Source organism: Sturnus vulgaris, chromosome 2 (genome assembly GCF_052056855.1).
Source record: "Sturnus vulgaris isolate bStuVul1 chromosome 2, bStuVul1.hap1, whole genome shotgun sequence".
In the NCBI taxonomy this organism is placed as follows: domain Eukaryota; kingdom Metazoa; phylum Chordata; class Aves; order Passeriformes; family Sturnidae; genus Sturnus; species Sturnus vulgaris.
In genome coordinates, this window is record NC_142244.1 from 12,599,949 (window position 1) to 12,620,400 (window position 20,452).

Below are 20,452 nucleotides of genomic sequence, written 5' to 3' on the forward strand. Positions count from 1 at the left end.
TTGTGAGTAACCTTCTCCTAACATACAGGCCCATTCATTCATGGGCCACTTTCACTCCCTCACTTGTTAACCTCATCTCACGCCTTTTCCCTCGAAGTTCATGTGTTTGAGTACACGAAAAGTTCGCAGAAGGTAAGTTTAAAATGAACTTCCTTCATCGAGGAGTTGTTGTGGAGATTGCAATTAATCTCCTGCACGTCTTTGGAGGCTCATTGTTATTTCATAATGATCTTTATCATCGGTTTTGATATGTAATACTTCATGTAAGTAAGGTTAAACACACATTTTTTTCCTAAGACTGGAAGATCTGGGGTTTATATATTATTAATGGTGACTTTATAAAACCAAATAAATAAAAAAACCCAACTATTGGGGGTTTTTTTGGATTTTTTAAAATTTTATATTTACATATATTTATGTACACAAACAATAGGATGTGAATGCTGGAGCAGCTGACTCAAAGCTTTATTTTACCACAATCATCAGTCTCATTTTACAGAACCAGGCAAGGGAGATGGAACAGCTTCAGCTGCTAGCACAGCAGATGAACTTCTCTATTTTACAAAGTCTTTTGACAACTTTCTAGCCAATAGCATAATATGAAAAGCTTAGAAGCATTTCCTTAGGCCAATTATAAAGCTACATGTTTTATTAAGTCAGCAAGGCTGTAATTGGAGGGATGGCTCCTAAGAGATGCAAGATGTGGCCACATTTGACGCCTAGTCTGGTGTTTGAGAAGGGGGCAATATTTGTGACAATGCACTTTTCAACCTCCCACATAAGTGTCAAAATCTCAAACTGCCTATTAAATGAAAATGTTCATATGCAATATTGTCCTGGTTTATACTTATATATATGTATATATATATATGCATAAATGTTTATTTACAACCTTTTATTTCCATATAGGAAATAATATTTTTCATCAGTTACAGTTGTACAACTGGCCCTACATTCTGCCTAATATTCCATTTGATTACAACTTGGTTCTTTATAATCCTTTGTTTACTGTTTAAATGTTTTGCTTCTATTTAAATATTCCAATTACCGAACATAAAGTCTGGCTAACAGCAACAAGAATTGACACCTATAAAATATATTAATAGAGCTGTATACGTTGTCTTTTCAAGCACAAAAAAAATCCACTGCCAAATCTTCTTGATACTCACAGCAATAGTTGGAAAAAACCCACCTATCCGCCATGAAAGGAATTTCTCATGTTGATTATTTCCCAGTCAAACAGGATAGATGGACAATAGCACTGAAAACAGGGAGTGAAAAAGGGACTAAGTTTTAAATAGCATAAATGATTGCAGCAGAGAGACAAGGTAGCTTTAATCAGTCAGCCAGCACTAGGCAATTTTAAAACCTGGCAGCTTGCAGTGGTTTTCTTAACTTGTGGTATTTGAAGGACATTGATATACACATCAAACAGAATTTAGGACATGCATTGTGGAGGTGCCAGTTGAAGCTTTATGTTCAAGCTAAAGTTGGAATTCAATCCTTTTATCATACACAAGACATACAAACTCTCTCCTATCAACTTTCCACTCATTTTGAATGAAGAATATTTTTTGTTAGATGATTTGCAGGTAGAAGAGTTCATTAAAATCTATTCTCTGAACCAAAAATTGTCACACATTCTACACCAACGATTTAACATGGCTCAAATTACAGAGCAAGCTTGCAGTGCTTTTGTTGTTTTATTATACATAAAATGTAATGTTAAAAATAAAAAATGCTAAAGTGGCCCTATTAAAAAACACCAAAAAACCCAACCCCTTTTCCAGAGGTGGAGTCTATGAACAAATATAAATTCCCAAATCTTGCCTTTTTTTTTCTTTTTTTCTTGACTGCTTTAATCTTCTCATTGTTTTCTCCATGTTCCTTCCACTCTGCAAGCATATACATGTTTGAGCACACATATGCCCAAACCTTCTGCTTTCAATAGTCACATTACCTCACTGGAAAATATTTCAACCCAAATCCTTCTATCTTCGTGCAGTGTGACCCTTATTGAAACAATAATATTTCACCATCATTTTTAATAGCTAAAAATAGCAGGAGTGGTTGTATAATCTCTTCTCCAGGAGATTATCACAAAGGCTATCTCCCAGTCGTTTAAGGAAAATAGCAAAATTGCCTGTCCTTGTAAAATACCCTCCAGAAAACAAGTTGGTAACATCACTTGTATTGTTGAAAATAGAAGATGACAACCATTCTGGAAGATATTTCTTTGTGTGCAACCTGTAAAATAGCATCATTTTCCTGAAAACTACTGTTTAGGGGATGACAGGGAAAGACCTAATGCATGTGTTCAGGTGGCCTTGTTGTTCCATTTTCGCATGCTTATGAAAAAATAACATGTTTCTCCTTGCATGGGAATTTCAGGATATCTTCCTGAAGTGATATATGCAAATGAGAAATAAATGGAACTCCCTGAAAATGAAGAAAGGCTCTAGCCCAAGCAGCTATTTACCCAATCTGCAGTCTTAAATCATCATATGCAGTCTTTGTAGAAAAATTGTCGTATACCAAAAATTATAAGCTAAACCCAGTTGTTTCACATTTTATATGTTTTGCATTTTAAATATCAGGAAGTATCTTTCATTTGCTTTTAATACTATCTTAGGGGAAAGACTGGGTAAAAAATTTAATGCAACACACTTTAGGAAGAAAGGTAAGAATGATTTAGAAACAGACTTATAATGAATGCTTGAAAGATGAAAGATAATTACTTTTAGCTAGGTTCTGAATGCTTCACCTGCCATGAACAGGAACAATAAACCTCTGGCAAATATACTTGATGTGACTAAGTCAACTAAAGCGTCTACCTCTACAAATAAATTTAGGATGTTGCAGTGCTTTGAAGATAAGAAATCCCATCATAGCTGCAGGTACAGTTGATCCCTGGGGGGGACTGGCAGCCCAGGATGTGGAGGGGGAATAATGTCTTGTGCCAAGGTGTGCAAGAGGGTGGAGGCTGGTCCTGCTGGTACCAGGCTCTGGGATGGAATTCCCCTCTATAGGCAGAGGCCAGCAATCTCATGCAAGGGCAACTGGCAGCCAACACCCACTTTTCCAGCATACTAAAGCATTTTATTTTTTTCAATATGTTTGATGAGTCCTCCACGATTCTGCAAGCAGCCACAGGATTACAGTCAGGAGTGGAGAGCAGTGGTTTTATAAGCCCAGAGGGGCAGCTGCTGCCTGTGTGGTCAACAGGAGCCACAGGGGCTTCAACAACAAATGCAAAGCTGCAGTCTATTGAAAAGGAGGTATAAATGTCTGAGTTTATTTCTGGCCTTTACCTTAGGCAACTGCTTCTGTATATGTTTGTACCGTCACGCAGTAAAATACTGGTGAAAAAACAAGGAATCATTTGGATGGAAGGCATGATACAATTGTAAGAATATATTTTCTTTGTTCCCCAAATGTCACATAATCAATAAAGGAAAAGTGTTCCTGTTTCTGAGAAATATTACTGCTTCTAAAAGATCAACACTGACGAAAGAGAATAGCCAAACAACACCATAACTATTCTAAATATTTTTAACTTCCTGAGATCATGATTCTTGAACCTATACTATGAATCTCTCTTCCTATATGTATATCAGCAGCACAGACTCAAAGGGAAGAGAAGAGAGAAGAGAGAAGAGAGAAGAGAAGAGAAGAGAAGAGAAGAGAAGAGAAGAGAAGAGAAGAGAAGAGAAGAGAAGAGAAGAGGTGAGGTCAGTTCACTCCTTGTATCAAAACAAAACATTCTATACTGACTGCAGTACTGGGAAAACCAATGAGTGTTAAAATAAAAAATGAAATTTTCTGATTAGTTCAAGATACTAGTTACTGTGCAGTAAGCTAGACTAGGCGTTTATGATGTGCTAGCTACTCCATTGAAATTTCTCTAGTTTTCTGTTTGCAAATATTTACCCTACAAAAAAATCTGAGGGGTAAGTTACCTGATTTATTTGCTTTGGATAGTAGCATGCACAGTTATTTCAAAGTCACTGAATCTGTAACTTGTTTATCCTGTGGTAACTTGCTCAGAGTAGTTTAGAACAGTTTTGCTAGTTTGTCTGGTGGAGATCTTTCAAAAAGATTGATCTAAAGAAATTAAATAACTTTACTGTGGCTTTGATATATCTCATCAAGTATTTACTGCTAACTTAAAATATTAATTTTAACTGAGTTTCATTTAGTTTTGTTTGCTTCCAAGATAAAATCAGATTTAAAGTGATATAGAAATTGTTTCACTAACATAAACTGAGACAAAGATCAAATGAAGTAATGCTTCTAAGACAGAATATTTTACAAGTATGTAATTTTTGTCTCTTTAACTCTCAGAAATCTTTAGGATTTCTCCTGAAATATCCTTATCTTTAAAGCACTAGGACATTTATTTGATTACTGTATAACTAACAGTAGCAAATAGTGCTGGATAAAAGCTAACTGGACAATAACTGCTGTGCTTCCCCCATCCTTCAAAGGAACGACTTCTCTTTAGGAGAGTCAAACTTACATTCACCAGAAACACAATCAATATTTGTAACTTTGCCAGTTTTTTAATATTAGATTTGCTTAGGACAAAGCAGAAACACCTAGAGTCTGCAGCAGAAATGTGTGTCTTGTCCTCTAGCCTTTAAGCAGGTTGTCGTGTTAACTACCTGAAGTCACCTGGTGATCAATTAACTCATTTTAGAAAGGTATCACAAAAAAATCCTCATCACGACACATCTGAAATATTTGTTCCTATTACCATTTTCTCTGCAAAATGTACTGGTTTAAATTTCACTAGAGCTCAGAAAAACTTAAAGATTGACTTTGGAAAACAGCAAAATCATATTGTGGCAGGTAGGTGGCAAGACATTAGCAGAGATTGTCGATGTGTGCTGCTGGTATCCAGCACAAGTAGCTGCAGGGAGGGAGCCCAAGATGTGGAAAACACAGAGAGATACATGCACAAACCTGGGCAGACATGCAGAGTCATAGATGAAGGAACACACACATGCACACATGTGAACGACCAGAAATGCACAGAGACTCATGCACACAGATGCACAAACACTTATCCCATCCAGAAAGGCAGCAAACGTTCTGGATCTGCCACAGAAGAATTCTAAACATCTAGTTGGCCTAAGATCTCAAAAGAGTTGAAAATTATGGTTCCTTTTGTCCAAAGAAATAAAATCAAAGTTATAGAATAAGTGATGCACTTGTTTTTCCCATTTTATACTATTTCTAGTAGCTGTCCCAAGTGAATTTTCTTTTTCAGTGATCTTTGTGTATGTGTCAGCCTGCGTAATTCCTTCCTTTAGTATTCTTCATTTTAGCATGAAAAAAAGTTACTTGCTTTGCCTTTGGATGTGATTTCTCTTATCAGAGAAAAAAGAAATCTGATGCCAAATCTAGTGCCCAACACACAGACCAGTAAAGGTGATTTGGCTAGTGACACCACCTTTCCTTTGCAGGTGCAGGCAGGGTTTCAGGAGCCCTTCTGCTGTGCTCCAGGAGCCCAGCCAGAGGTGAAGCAGAAATGGCAGAAATGGGGAAACCATGTCAGGTCTGGGGAAACTCACATAAATGGGAAAATGTAGCAGGACACAGTGGGCAGCACACAGTCAATTTCAGTGCTTGAACAGATCTCACTGCCCTTTCAATCAGTCTTGATGTTTCCTAGGAAAAAGGCAGAGCACCAGAGGGAAGCAGCTCCTGGGTTTGATCCATGGCATTACCTTGACCTCGACTATCCAGCTTTCACAAAAACAGCAGACAAGATTAAACACTAGAGAAAATTAATAAAATCCCTAGTTTAATTGGCAGCTACTACTGTTATTAAATAGATCCTCTTAAAGAATAGTGTTTCTGAATCAGTAAGAATGAAATGTAATTGAGAATGTGCTTATGAGAAACAATTTTTGCAAAGCCTATGAAACTGTGAGGATTAGGCTGAAATATCCCATGTGATCAATATCTTGCAATCGCATTAAAGCCTCGGGCAACAGGGGCCTTCATTCCTTTCCTTTTCCCATTTTCTGTTTTCTGTTCCTAGGCACCATCATAAGCAACCAGACACGAACAGAAAATGAATTTGCTACAAGCTGGTAACATTGTAAGTGGCTTTGATATAAGTGGAACAAGGGTCGGTAACTTCCAAGCCCCAGTAGCCTGATAAGAATATTAAGTCTACCATTTATCCCCAATGAGTGCTTGATTAGCCATACAGTGCTCTGCTGACAGAGCTCACTAAAAATACATTATGCTAATAACACCTGAGTGCCAGCAAAACTGGGGAAACCCAAGACTCAACACAAAGAATGAGTCATTATGGAATTTACCTGGCAGACAGTTAGAGGCAAAAATATGGGCAAAAGAATGGCATCTCAGCCCTGTTTGCAAAGGAATAGAAATAGAAGTGACTTCCCAAAGAATAATTGCATTAGAATAAATAGAAAGAAATACTCAGTACTGTATCTCTTAATAAAGATGCTTAGTTTTTCAGAGCAGTCAGCTGCTAGTGGAGACAAGTCACTTCTATGTATTTATCTTTGTCTAAATTCTGTCCTACTGGAGTGTCTTTCTGCCTGGGTTAACACTGAGTGCGTTTCCTCCTTGCTGTGTGCCTGGACCCCAGTCTGGGATTCCCACTGCACTCCCACAGGTTCCTCCTGTTCCCCACCCCACTGCCATTGCCCCAGCACAGTATTTGCTCCCTTCTAAGTTCAGGCTTTCCTTCCAACCACCTGCAAACTACAGGCATCACACATCCCAGCAACAGTCCAAACTGTACTGCAAGTACAGGAGACGAGGGGATGGCTCATTGCTACTTCTAATTAACTCCCTAAATCTGCTTTTTTGCCAGCACTGAACACCCCCATCCTCGTCCCAGTCCTCCTGGCCTCTGCCAGCCTGCAATTAGCACCCTGCCTAGCAGGGCTCTGGGCTCCTGCACACAGACATTCTGCAGCCAGCCTGGCTGCCAGCCCCTGCACAGGCAAATTGGTGCACAGCACTTGGCCACGACTCACAGCAAGGGCAAGCAGTCATTTCACAGACTTACAACCGAGAGCTTTGCAAAAAAAGAGATCAAGCTTGGGAAAAAAAAAAAAAAAAAAAGGCGTGATTAATCTGGCTATTAGAGCTGGTCATCTTTTTTTTTTTTTCTCCACGGATCTTTCACTAGCCAAAAATACTTTTTAAGTCCAGCCAAAATTAAGTCAAATTTGCCATACAGTTTCAAAGAACAAAGAAGACGTTTCAAAAGACAGTAGAATGTCTCAATTTTAAAAAGCTTCGATTTTTAAAATATTTTAGAGGTGCCATAATAATATTTTAAAGAGTTGATAAAACCAAAGAGTTTTCTTCAGAGTGTGTAAAATGCTTTGGTGTACCTGAAACATACCTTTATTGTTAGTGCTTCATTTTGCCCAGAGAATGGAAGAACAAAAAATAGCCTGTGACTAAAACAACTTTGAGAAATGCTGACAGAGAGCCAAAACCCTCAGCTACTCACAATCAACTATTACAAGCCACCAAGCATTTTAAATGCAAAAGTACTAAAGAGCTAAGTAATCTGATCTGTTGTAGCTGCTTGTGCATGAAGCAGTAATGTGAGAAAGGTGCAGGCAATGGAGAAAAGCAGGCAATTCCATGCCACAATTTGTCTCCTGCTGATGTAAATGCCTAAAATAGTTCAGATGAATAATGCCTTAAAAATGCACATTTCTCTTCACTAGCAGGGAAACAGGTGACTACTGCTGATGTAGCCTTCTACCTTATCAATGTCAACAGTGGGTGAGATGAATTTCTGTATTTTAATCATTCACAAAAAATTAAAATTTTAGATGTGACAGCTCTAAGTCCAGAAGCTGGAAAGATGGACCAATGGAGAAGATATTAATTCTTTTTGCTTCTGTGGCATTCAACATTTTATGATCTACTTCTTTTCCTGTGTTTGTCCTGGGGTTTTATCTTTTCTTTCATTTAATGCCCATATCTTTCTGTTTTATCCATCCATCTTCTGCCTCTCTTTTTCTTCAAACCACACAGCTTTAGTATCTACTGTTGACAGTGTCCACCTGCTTCTGTCATCTGCTGGCTGTCTTTCATCACCGTTGGAAAAGGAAAGGGAATACTTTAAAGACCATGAGCACTTATGCATAGTAGGATATGGGAATTCTCCCAAACTGGCAAACGGTACCCTCAGTAGGAAATTACATTAGATGTGGCTCCAAGCAAGGATTGCTGTTTTTTCGGGCTTTAACTCTGAAATTCTACTTTCATTGCCCTCCATTTTAAAATTTATTTTCTGGACCTCCCTTTGACGTATTGAAATCAAGTATTCCAGGAACCCTAACCTCATTTTATTTGTGTCTTGCCCTTCAAGGGCCTCCTGGGAGTTCCATATGCAATATTTTAAGTTTTAAACTCATCCAGCTTCCTTCCAAGCAAGACAAAAAACTCCTTAATGGGCCTTAGAATAATTTTTATCTATGTCTAAATCTGACCAATGGTTTCACTGTTGGCATCCATATTAACAGGACAGTGAGCAAATTAGAAAAATATAACTGCTGTACCTAAGCAGAATAGTGTATCGTGTAATTTACAATACTATAGTGTTCATTCATTATATATGCATATGTTTGTATGCATTTAAATATCCAAATACTGCATCTATATCTTAAATTTCATTTCATTTTTAGCTAGAGGTTTCTGATGGTGCCAACTATACCCTACAAAAATAAAGAATCATAGCAAAAATTAAAGGTAATCTGTGTTATTTCTAGTTGTAAATAATCATGTATTTGACTACAGGTCTGAGGAAAGAGGGAAAAACATGTATCACCCCACTCCATAAAAGCAGTTTACAGGCACTAGACATCTAAAAAGAAAATATAATTCTGAAGGAACTCACTGTACTCCTGGATGATTGAACAGTTGATCACTTTGCCTGGCTGTATGGAAAGTTAAGGCAAGATGAAAGTTTTCAATTTATAGTGAACACTGCACTTAAGCAGAAGAAAATTATATACTTACTGTTCCACTCCAGCTGTGTGTGATATATGAAATACAGTGAGCTCCAGTAAAAAAAGAAATGAAACCAGGTGGTAAATAATCAAGCTATACTCTACATTAGCCTTGGTATTTATTCTGTCCTTTTGAAAGCAATAAGAAGCCACATGTTAGTGCCTTTTATTTTCTACTGTCCTTTATGTCATTTGTATTACTAATATTTCCCCTTATATTTTCCGTACTGTTCCTTTTTTCTCTCCCTTCTGGGATTCTGACATTATTATTCACCAAATTTGTTTTGCTTTCGTTTACAAAGTTAATTATCCATCACTACAAACACGTCAATGTGTGTTCTATAGCGAATCATATGAAAATCTATCCTGTCGACCAGATAGATTCTCAGTTATTTCCAGGACAGAGCAGGAATTTTTGCTGAGAACTTCTGAACCTGATTTTTGGCAGTGGAAGGATGCTTTTGGCTACATGCAAACTACATATGAGGCATAATGTGATCAGGTAAAATCCTGGCACAGGTACCTCAGAGTTTCATCAGGGTGAGTCTAGAGAGACGTCAGTAGATCCTGAACACGAAGCAAATCAAAGACATTGCAGAATGAGGTTTCATGATAGCAAACCATCATTCTTTCAGCTAAACGTACAAAACTACTTTCATGAAAAATTGTGGCTCCTTTTTTGATTATTTAATTATTTAAAATCTCTTGTCATTGGTCTTTTTCATAATTCTGTGCTGTGCTCAGAATTGGCAAAAGCAGTGAGCATGTTACACTCAGAAACCATAATTAGTATCTGTTCATACGAATGTTCCAGCCTGTTTTTTCTCATTACTCAAACTCCATACACAAGACATGTTTAGAAGCATAAATTGTTTCCCTACTGGGCTCCTAATTAACACTTCCATTAAGACCTAGGCAGAGAGCATGGAACATACTGAAAGAAGCTGCTGTTTACAGAAACGGTGATAAAATGTATACAAATATGTCCTGCAAAGTGCAGTCGAGCCAGCTTGTGTGACATGTGGATGTGTTTCTCTGTATGTAGGCACAAACAGATGTGCTACACTCACATGCAAGACTAATTTGTTCATTAACATTAAAAAAAAAACCTAGATGAATAACAGTCCATTAATTTTTATAATTACTTCTTGCATGCCCATATCATTGCTCAATTTAGTTTTCGAAGCCCTTGGTAGCTTGAGATTGGCTTCTTGGCAGGATCACACTGGATGCTTGAGTTATCATCCACTGGTTAGTGGATTTTTATATATTTATACTTGATAATCCTCCACCCCTCTTCTTCTTCTACAGGAAATTTAAATAACCTTAAATTAAGATAAAAAGTAATAATTTAAGTTTTTCCTTTTTTTTTTTTTCCTTGAAGGGCAGAATGAATCAACCAAATGGCTTGCTAAGCATCATAAATTATACTGGATTTCTAGAAGGTTTTCTTTAAGCCTTTGAATAAAAACATGCATAATCTTTTCAATTTTGCATATGTTCAGTATAAGACCAAGAGGAAAAAAACTTCCTGGCAGCTGTAGCTGAGTTTCACCTGCAGAAATCCCATTGTGAGACTCTGGAGAGTCAATCCACAAGGAAAGAGATTAGACAAATAGTCTTGTGACCTAAAGTGCAATAAGCTTTGCACTGTGAGAGTAAGTTGGAAAGCCTGACAATTAACTGCAACTCAGGGTTGGTGATAGGGAGATGTTGCTTTTGTTTTTAATTACATTTTATTGAACAACCAAGTGATAAGCATCAAAAGACAAGATTGTGTTGGATCATCAAAGTTGGGGTGAGGGAGGTTGTTTGTTCTGTGAATTCAGGCAAGCTAAAAGAGCATTTTCTATGTTTACCTGAGTAATTAATGAAAGACCAAATTGCTTTTGAGCCAGCAGGCTGCAGTTAATTGCAGTTATGTGCATTCAGTGAACTTAGTGATTTGGCTTAAAAAGGATTTACAGTGTAGGTGACAACCCTTTTCAGGGAAATATAGAAGCAAAGGCTGAATATTAGAAGACAGATTCCAGATGATGTAATTTATGTGGAGAGCTTTCTCTTTCAGTTTAAGTTTGAAAGTGGAAAAATTACTGGCTTATATGAGCAAAATACTTGGAAAATGTTTAATTAATAACAAATTTAAAAGCTGGGATACAGACATTCAGACTATTACTGTAATTTTTTAACTGGCAAGATCAGTGAATCCAGAGACGTTTGCCAGTCTGCCTTAAGGAAAATTATGTTTGTAGGAACAGACATGTTCTAATTTCTGAGGTTCTTACCATGGCTCTTTTTCTAATATGTCTCACTAAGGACTGGAGACATACTGTGATGCTTTCCATCAGATGAAGTAGCACCTAATAATCTACCACTATTTTCAAATGTTAAGAAGACAATTTACTTTTAAGTGTGCCACTCAAAGTGTGAAGTATTATCAGCCTTTGTAATTCTGTCAGTCATTTATTTTCTTTTCCAGACCTGATGGAATGGATTTCTGGAAGTGTTCTTAGATATACCTATGGACAGGTGGTCACATACTGCTCAATGGATAATCCTGCTGGGCTAAAGGACAAAGAAAGGGGATGATCCCTTTTATCCTCATGAAAGCTGTTAAGAGAAAGTTCCTCTTGCTCTTTGTTTGCTCTAGTAAACCAAGAGTTGTTTTCTATTCTTTCTCTTGATCTAAGAATTTTTCACTTATGCAAGAACAGATTTAAAATAAAAAGGAGGAAGTGTTCTGCCTTTCTTCCTGAACTTTAAGGTATATAAACATTTTATTGGATCCAGTTCTCATCAAATAACCACGAGCTGATCAGACCTCAGTACACCTCATGAAATTGTGCACTAAATATTTATATTATTAATCTGGATATCAAATTCAATTTTTTTTCCTTCACTCCCTTTTTTTTTACTGTGAAGGTTCAAAACAACCTCACTTCTTTTGCCAAATAATTCCATTGTATATTGTTGTAGGAGAAGTGACTTCCCAGTTCTCACTGATCAGTGTCTAAAAACCTCTTATCCAGATTTCTTGGAGTTCAGGGTACTGCAGAGTGGTGTCTCTTTCTATATAATTTCAATAATAAAAATGTGAAATATCATAGTTGGTTCAATTTCACATGACTTTGAATGGACTTTTCTGCTTTATATTTTATCCTTCTGAAATAAGAGAAGATAAAATATAGTCACTGTTCTCTGCTTTCAAAATTCATAATTTTACTCAATCTCCCAGCAATGATTTTTTTACAGGCAGTTTCAGAATTCTTTGTGCAAAGACAATAATTGTAGTTCTCCCTCCCTACCTCACTTCCTTCTCTATCTTCTTTGTCCTTTCCCAGTAGAAATACTGATGAGCTGTACTGGTATTTCCACATACTTTCAAGCACAAAGTGCAATCAAAGTAACATGTTAAATCTAATTGTCATCACTGGGTTAGGGATCAGGCCTGAATGCCTTTACTCTGAGCCCTGCTACTAAAATATCTGCAGCTCTTTGTGGGAGGCACTAAGATATTTCGACAGTTTTATTTTTAGACTCTCTGTTGGGACTAAAATTGTGCAGTGCATTAGAAATCTTCTCTCAGCCTCAAGTGCTGTGTGTAGAGTCTGCAATAAAATCTGTGTTTAAGTTGGGCTAGATTTTCAGTTGTTTCCTTTCTAATTTAGTAAACCTAAGAGGTCTGTTACATTTTAATACACGTTTTGTGATTTAATAGAAAAACATGGCATTTTCATAGAATTGTAACTGTATCACTACTTTTACCAGTATAGTTATATCAGTTATAGTGTGTACAATATTATTATTACAAAGAAGGTTCACAAATGACATTTGTTAAATCAAGGAATTCAGAAGAAGTAGCAGATACAGGTGAATACAGAATATTTAAGCACACTGAAAAGATAGATTTACTCTGAATAGCCAAACAGTTTTTGCAAGTCAGTGTTGTCATAAACTACATGCAGAGAAAAGAGATTTCATTGAATAATTTATTGCAGGTTTTTTTTTACACAGAACTAATATTTGATATTACTAATCCCGTGAATACATTATTTTCCAACATAATGTTTCTGCAGAATCTATTGAATTTGTGTTTCTGAGCTCATACAAAAAATACATACACAAAGGAATTTTGCACTTTTCATGATCCAAAATCAGTATAAAAAGCAGTGTTTTTGATTCCCTGTCATCCACGAACAAGAGACTGCAGATACTTCCTCTCCTGAAGCTATCATGATATGTGGAATTAGCTGACTAAGTAAATTGCAATTTATGGAAATGGTTCTTTTGTAATTATTTGCAATCACTACATTCTTCCCTCTGGTTCTACATAGAATTATATTTCCCTTGCCACATGCTGAAGGTATCTAGACAGGCCAGCAAGGATGAATCCAAAGAAATGGAAACAGTTCAATTCAAAATGTGAACCAAGGGACCAAAATCCTAATTCTGACATCCTAGCACAATAAATCCACAGACCAAATGACCTGATATGCAACTGGGCTCAGCACAAGCATGTCCCAAAGGGGAAAGTAAGACTGCTAGCCTTTACCAGATAGATCCAGAAATACAAATGGAAAATGGAACCTTCAGTGATTTGCAAGCCCATTCCTTGCCATTCTGCTGCATAACACAGGAACTGGGCTCTGGAGAAATGTGTTGGTGTTACAAGCTTCCATGCACAGAGGGGGTGGATGGATGGATGGATGGATGGATGGATGGATGATGAATGGATGGGTGGGTGGATGGATGGATGGATAGATGGATGGATGGACTGAAAAATGCTTACATGCAAGTGCCCCCAGGTCTTCCTCCCTTCAATCACCTACAAACATCTGTACACCAGGAGAGGAGGAGAGGAGAGGAGAGGAGAGGAGAGGACAGGACAGGACAGGAGAATCAATACATGGACAATTAAATTCAGGCACAAAATCCAGCTAGAAGGCTCATTTTCTTGCATGGTTTTATAGGCCTGTGTAGATGATTCACATATCTTCCTGCCAAGTCACATAATAAATAAAGCCCCAATTATACTCATCACCTCATATTTTGGTCAATGCAGTATTTGGTCTCATTCCATCCTGTGGGATAATTTACATGTAAAACAAGCCAGAAAACTTTGCAAAGGAGAAGTTGTCTCTAGGATCAAAGATATGCAGAGTCCCAGAATTCTTTAAAGGCCTATGAATATAAGAAGTTACTCAAAGTGATTTGGGGATAAATATATTTATGGCTGACTGATTTGTAGCATAGAAAGGAACAGGAGACACAAGGGGTTTCTCTCACACACACCTACAGATCACAGAATGTAATTTTGCTCTATGCCTTTGTAGGAAGCAAATGATGCTTCCTCAACTATCTTTAGAAAGGGAAAACACATGAAAATAAACTTTTAAGTTCACTAAACAGTACAAGTGTGAAGAATTCTGTACATTTTCTGTACATTTAAAAAGGAAATAGGAAATACAATCCTTTTGAAGTTGTTCTGTCCTCCAAGTCATGAAATATTGAGAGACAAAAAGGAGACAATGCAAGAATGAAAGCTAATATATTAATAGAATTGTTGTCATGGTACAATTCAAATTTCTGTCCCATCAAAGATAGTTAAGTTTTTTATAAAATGTTCAAAGGATTCAGCAAGACAGATTGCAAGAATATATTGAATCAGAATATATTGCAATATGGTGATCAGAAAACACCATCCAGTGTAGAAAAAATGAGCCGAAGCAACTGCAATATAATTTTACAAGTAAGTTCTATAATCAGTGAAGTGATGGGTAAAAAGATGAAACTATGCTCATCTCAGCTTTGCTTTCTGCTTTCTGCAGATTTTGAATTGTTCGGACACTGCTTACTGGATCAATTCCTCAAGTGGCCCACACAAAGAAGCATCTACATTTACAACTGGGATCAATCTTACCCTCCGTTTCCTTTTATCTTTACAAGAATGTGTCTCTAATGTCTCAATGAAAAAAGCTGTTTCTAAACCCTTCACATTAAGACTATCCAATTTTTATTCTAATTTTTTCTCATATAAATGAGTTGCCTGAAATCTAATAGAATGTAAAGGAAGAAGCTGTTCCTTCTCAGAAGCAAATTCTCAAATAATTTTCAATGTGTTATTATAGCACTCTATATGCAAGCTTGTAACAAACCAAATATTTAAAACCATTAAAATTTCTCATGTTACAGAAGTTTTAAAATTAAATCAATGCATGCGACGGAGGCTGTCAGGAGAGGAAAGCAGCCTGAAGCCTAAAGCTAGGAATCTACTAATTAAGATATGCAATAAAAATGTTAATCAAGTAAAGTTAGGGAGGATGGGGGAAAGCGATTACATAATCCTCTTGGCACCGTGTAATGTCTCACTGCTCTCACACAGGAAAATGATGAGTAGGTAAATAAGAGAGAAAAAAAAAAAACAGGTCCTTTGATTGTGGGCCAAAGAAAAAACTGTTCCAAATGGCCTCCTAACCATTAGCTGTTCAAGTAGAAAACATTCAGATCTAAGAGCTCTCTCTAGTGTGCCAGACTAGGGACAACTGAGAGAAACTAACAAAGGAGCATGAGAAACTGGAGTGTTTAAGATAAATCTTGGTAAATGTGGCCAGAGCAATGTCTTTTGTTGCCCTACTTCTTTATAACTGTATTCCACACTTCAGAGCAGAAAGTAAACAGGATACTTGACTCTGTGCTCTGTATTATAGATGTTTCCCTGCTAACTAACAAGTAGGCACTTCATTCAGACTTGCATGGATCCTTGAAGTGAGGGCTTTGGGGTTAGGGCAGTCTGTAGCCTTGTTGTCCTGTACCGTGCTGTTTGTAATAGGATTTGTGCTAGGACAATGACACAACTCAGCACCCATCAGGCTCTGTCTGGACTTCTTTTGGCCTAGCTGGAGCCATGTTAGTCTTGCCTAGCAGGAACAATAATTATGTGATCATATTATCAGTATTACCTACTTTGTTTCAGCTTGTGAGCAGCTGCATGGGGTAATATCGAGCAGGTACTCAGTGCAGAATGAGCTGATTACGACTTTAGAATAAAACAAAACAAAAAAAAAAGGAATACTGACAGGGAGTGATTGCAGGGGTGTTGAAACCATGGGCACAGGATGACACCAGGGGCCACAGGGCTATAAACATGTCACCAATGGTCAGTTAACCCTAATTAAAGGAATGCCACCATGGGAGCAGGGTAAAGATAGCTTTAAGGATAACAAAGAAGATAATGACCATGTCTCCAACATAAAAGCTAAATGTACTACACACAGCAATGTGGAAATGTGAACCACTGAAGATTTAACAGGGCAAAGATCACATAAAACACATAAAATTTCCCCAGCCAGACACAAATGTGAGGAGGAAGGAAACCTACACCGACATTCCTCCCAAAAACAGGATTGTGATGCTGATTCTCTCTGTAATCCTTCTCTCTTGCCCTGAACCAATGCCTGAACCTTAGGACCCAGAAACACGGTGGAAGGATGACAGTAATTCCAGAGAAACATGGATAGACTGTTTATGTATATCAGCCTTAAATGCAATTTGATCCACGAGTGTCAATCAGTTGTACGCGGACTAATGACAGGTGTTTCAAAAAGGGGAAAAGACATATCTCCACCAAGTTGTTAAGCCATTATAGAAGATTAAAATAATTTTAATTCCATACATATAGAGGAGGTATCTTCCCAAATTATTCAAGAATTTCCCTTGGTTTTGAAGTAGGATAATAAAGAAAACCAAAATTGAAGGTTGTCCAAATTTCATAATAGATGTACAACTGTTGCCATTGGCATCTGCAGCTCAAAACATGATGCTGGACTGAGAAGTGCTTAGAACCATCCATCTGTCTGCCACAAATTCATATATTCATAAAATGCTCATCAAATTCTAAAAGCAGACATTTCAGAACACTTATCATTTTTAAATATAATTTATTTAATCATTAGAAAGAGAAACAGTTAATCATAGCAACTGGCTAATTTCTGGCAGTAAATAAACTCATTGGTATTAATTTTGATAAATTTCTCTTGTTATATTACTAACACTGGAGCTTTAAACTTTCTGACTTGATTATTTTTTTAATTATACTTATACGGAATTAATTTTTCCAATAGAAAGAATATTATTAATTGGACTTAAACATATTATTCATTTTGGGTGTAAACCTCTCTGTAAAGCTCACACAGTGAGCTCAGTGTATTTATTCATTACCTGGCTAAAGGTTACTGTTGTTTAGGGATTCTGTGTGTTGATTTCAGAGTTTGCCTTTTTGAATCATCCTAACAAGCCTTCCAGTTCTATTGCTGACTTATCAAAATGGTAATAATGACTTGCAATGTGCAATTTTGATTGCCTTGTGAAACCAGTGTAGCTAATAAACTTAATTATTAGCATGTGACCTCTTGCCTGGAAAACCCCCAAAATTAGGTGTAGCGTGACTTCATGAAACAAATTTGTGTGGGACCTGATTTTTTTTTTACTGATGGAAATATTCATATTTATATAAAAATATTCCTTTTGGTAAGGTGTGGCAATGCAGTATCAGAAGAATGAACAAAGAATTGTATGAATTAAACATGACTGTCTAATACGTATGTGGAGAGTATTCCTCATTACTTTTTTTAATCAACATATTGTCAAGAAAAAATACTGAAAAAGGGAAAAGAAAAATTAAATCTACACATTGCATATATTTTTAAAAGAGTAGGAAAATTATTATTTCTGTTTCCAGGATAGCGAAATATGTATCTCTTCTGCTAACATTTAAAGGGATATGTCATAAAATCTACAGAAGCAAGGAAATGGAATAAAATATTTCTCTTTTTTTTCCCCTAGGTATTAAAGTTACCTATAGTTATTGCTGTTTTATAAAGAAGGTACCCTAGGAATAGAAGAAGCATCTGAATTACTTGTTTACAGGCTTTTAATGCCCATTCATCCTGGTGCACAAAAGCAGTTCAGAAAGTCCATCTAAGACATTGCACAATCTTAGTTTTTATTTCAATATCTTGGCTTTGTTTTGTTTGGCAAAATGTAAAGTTTTCTGTACACAGGGGATGTTTTTCATGTAGTCTTCAAGCAGATATGGATTTCAACCAAATGCAGGTATTTCCACAGGTGAAATATAGCCCCAATAGCATGAGGTTGGAAACAAATCATGTATATCAAGGAGAAGTCTGGAGAATTAGGCTATAAATACACAGAAACAATGACAAACCTCTAACCCTTAACTGTGTAGCACTACAGTCCAATACAACAATTTATGATGTCAATAAAACTGGATGGAACATCAGCTAAAAATGCCTTGTAAGAAGGAAAAAATTCTCTTCCCAAAAATATCAGTGACAAAGAAAAGGTTAACTGCAATGAGCATGCCTTTTTTCCTTTTCAATCTGGAGTTTTGAAGAGAAAAAAAAAAAAGACATTTACTCCACTAGCTAGTCAGTGATGTATATAATTAAATAGAAAGGTTTTGGAGGATGTGATTTTATGGTTACCGTAGCAACTAGCACCTAGATGGTCCATATTCCTGTGCTCTTCTACCATGAAAATAAAAAATCTATCTATGACCTACTTGAAAACAAATAGGTTTGTACTGCCCAATGCCCCATTGTTCTTTGTGTTCTTTGCAGGCATCTATTTTCACTGAGAGTCAGGGTTAATCCTACTCTGGAAATATTCCAGTGGTTATACCAAGCAGCAATATGCATGTGGCTGGACCTATAGCCCAGCACTGGAAATCCTGTGCACAGCCACATGCAGCTCAGTTGGCCACGCATCTAGTTCTGTATGGGGGAGAAGAAAGGAAGGATTTAAACGGATGATGAATTTCACAGCTTAAACTGCTTACATTTAGAAAAGTTTTCCATTTTGTTACCAGTGCACTCAACCACTTGATCCCATCCCTTTAAGAACAATAAACCTTTGAAACCTTATTTATAGTGAGCAGAGATAGAAAGTTTTCTCCCAAGCTCACCTTGGTGTTGTTCAAGTGTGAACTGAAGATGAACTAAAGCAGGAGTGCTGGTATTGCCAGAGAGAATTTTCTGATGTTCCTGAGAAAATCTCCTCCCTTCTCTCATGTTGCACCTGAGAACTTAAGAGAAAAGGATCAGCAGAAGTGTGACAAAGTTATTATCTGTTGTGGACACTATTTAAATTATTTGGACACTATTTAAATTATTTGCCAGGCTTTAAAAGTTCTATAATTTCAGATCTTTCTCATTTGAGTTTTTCAAAGGATGCAATAACATTCAAGCATGAGAAGTTCAGCCCAAGAAATTACTGTTCTATTATGCTATTTCTTCCAAAGGCCTTACAAGTGCTACTGTTAATTTTAAAATTTAATCTTTGATTCACCACTAGTTCACTTCTACTCTCTGCACATATGAAAGACATATTGCCATTGTCAAAAAGGGAGAAAGATGTTTTCTGTTTTCTATTCAAATGTCTGGATATAATTACAAACAAATTTGACAGCAATTTCTTAAAATCTCTGTCTTTTAAATAAGCATTTATCTCTGCAGTATCAAAGATGGAAAAATAAAACCAAACCAACATAGAATATCTCTTCTATCACGTGTTGGTTTTAGGTCTTCTAACAATTGACAATAGAACATATCCAAATGTAATAGATGTTATTATTTATTTATTTATATATTTATTAGCTATGTATTTCTTGTTAGAATGACAGCCTCTCTTTTCACATTCCTTCACTGTTTTCCCTGTGGGCCTTCCAATTCTCACTTCTAGACATCTTAACTTTAAATCATAATAATTTCCACTCTGTGATCAGCATATAAATTCTCTGCTCTGCCAAATAGGCATACAAGAAACTACCTTGTTCTCCTCAATCAGTTCATCCTTCATCTTTTTAGAACAGCAGTGGGAAAAGGTCCAGTTTTAGAAATAGGACTGGGGAGAGGTTTTATGCAGAGAATATTCTGCAAACTTCTCCATAAACCCTCATGCACTCCAAGTCTTGGTTGTACCTGCCAATCCATATGCAGGAGACAGGTGTTCGTCTTTCTACTTTGTTAATTACCTTGTCACAATACATCACCATTTATGTATTATTTTGTGGAAGTTTGGTTTGCACAATTTAGTCTGCATTTCCACCTGTACTTGGGCAGGATTGGAGAAGTGCCTGTTAAGCTACTGCATTACCTTATTCTTACATAGCTTGTTTTAATCATTACAGTTAATATTTCTATTACATATCAAATATTTCAAGCCTGTTCTGTGCTCACTGCAGGTAGCAAGTTTGCAGTTCTAAATCAGGGATCACCTGGCTGCTTGCAGGGTTTAGGCAATGTTTGCATTATATTTTCACTTGGGTAGACAACTGGGATGAGCTACCTGTAAGCATGGCAAGGCAACCAAGCCACTGGCAGCTTTTTGGCCTCACTCAAGTGTGCTCAGCT

The 20,452-nt window shown here is 36.8% G+C and overlaps 1 long non-coding RNA gene across 1 annotated transcript; it reads left to right on the forward strand.

Annotated features, from left to right (window-relative positions):
• The first annotated feature begins 3,620 nt into the window (after positions 1 to 3,620).
• LOC148224624 (uncharacterized) lies at positions 3,621 to 17,604 on the forward strand. Its single transcript, XR_015801926.1, has 3 exons — positions 3,621 to 3,731; positions 6,050 to 6,109; positions 14,852 to 17,604. It is a non-coding gene; the product is annotated as an uncharacterized LOC148224624 (long non-coding RNA).
• The last annotated feature ends 2,848 nt before the right edge of the window (positions 17,605 to 20,452 follow it).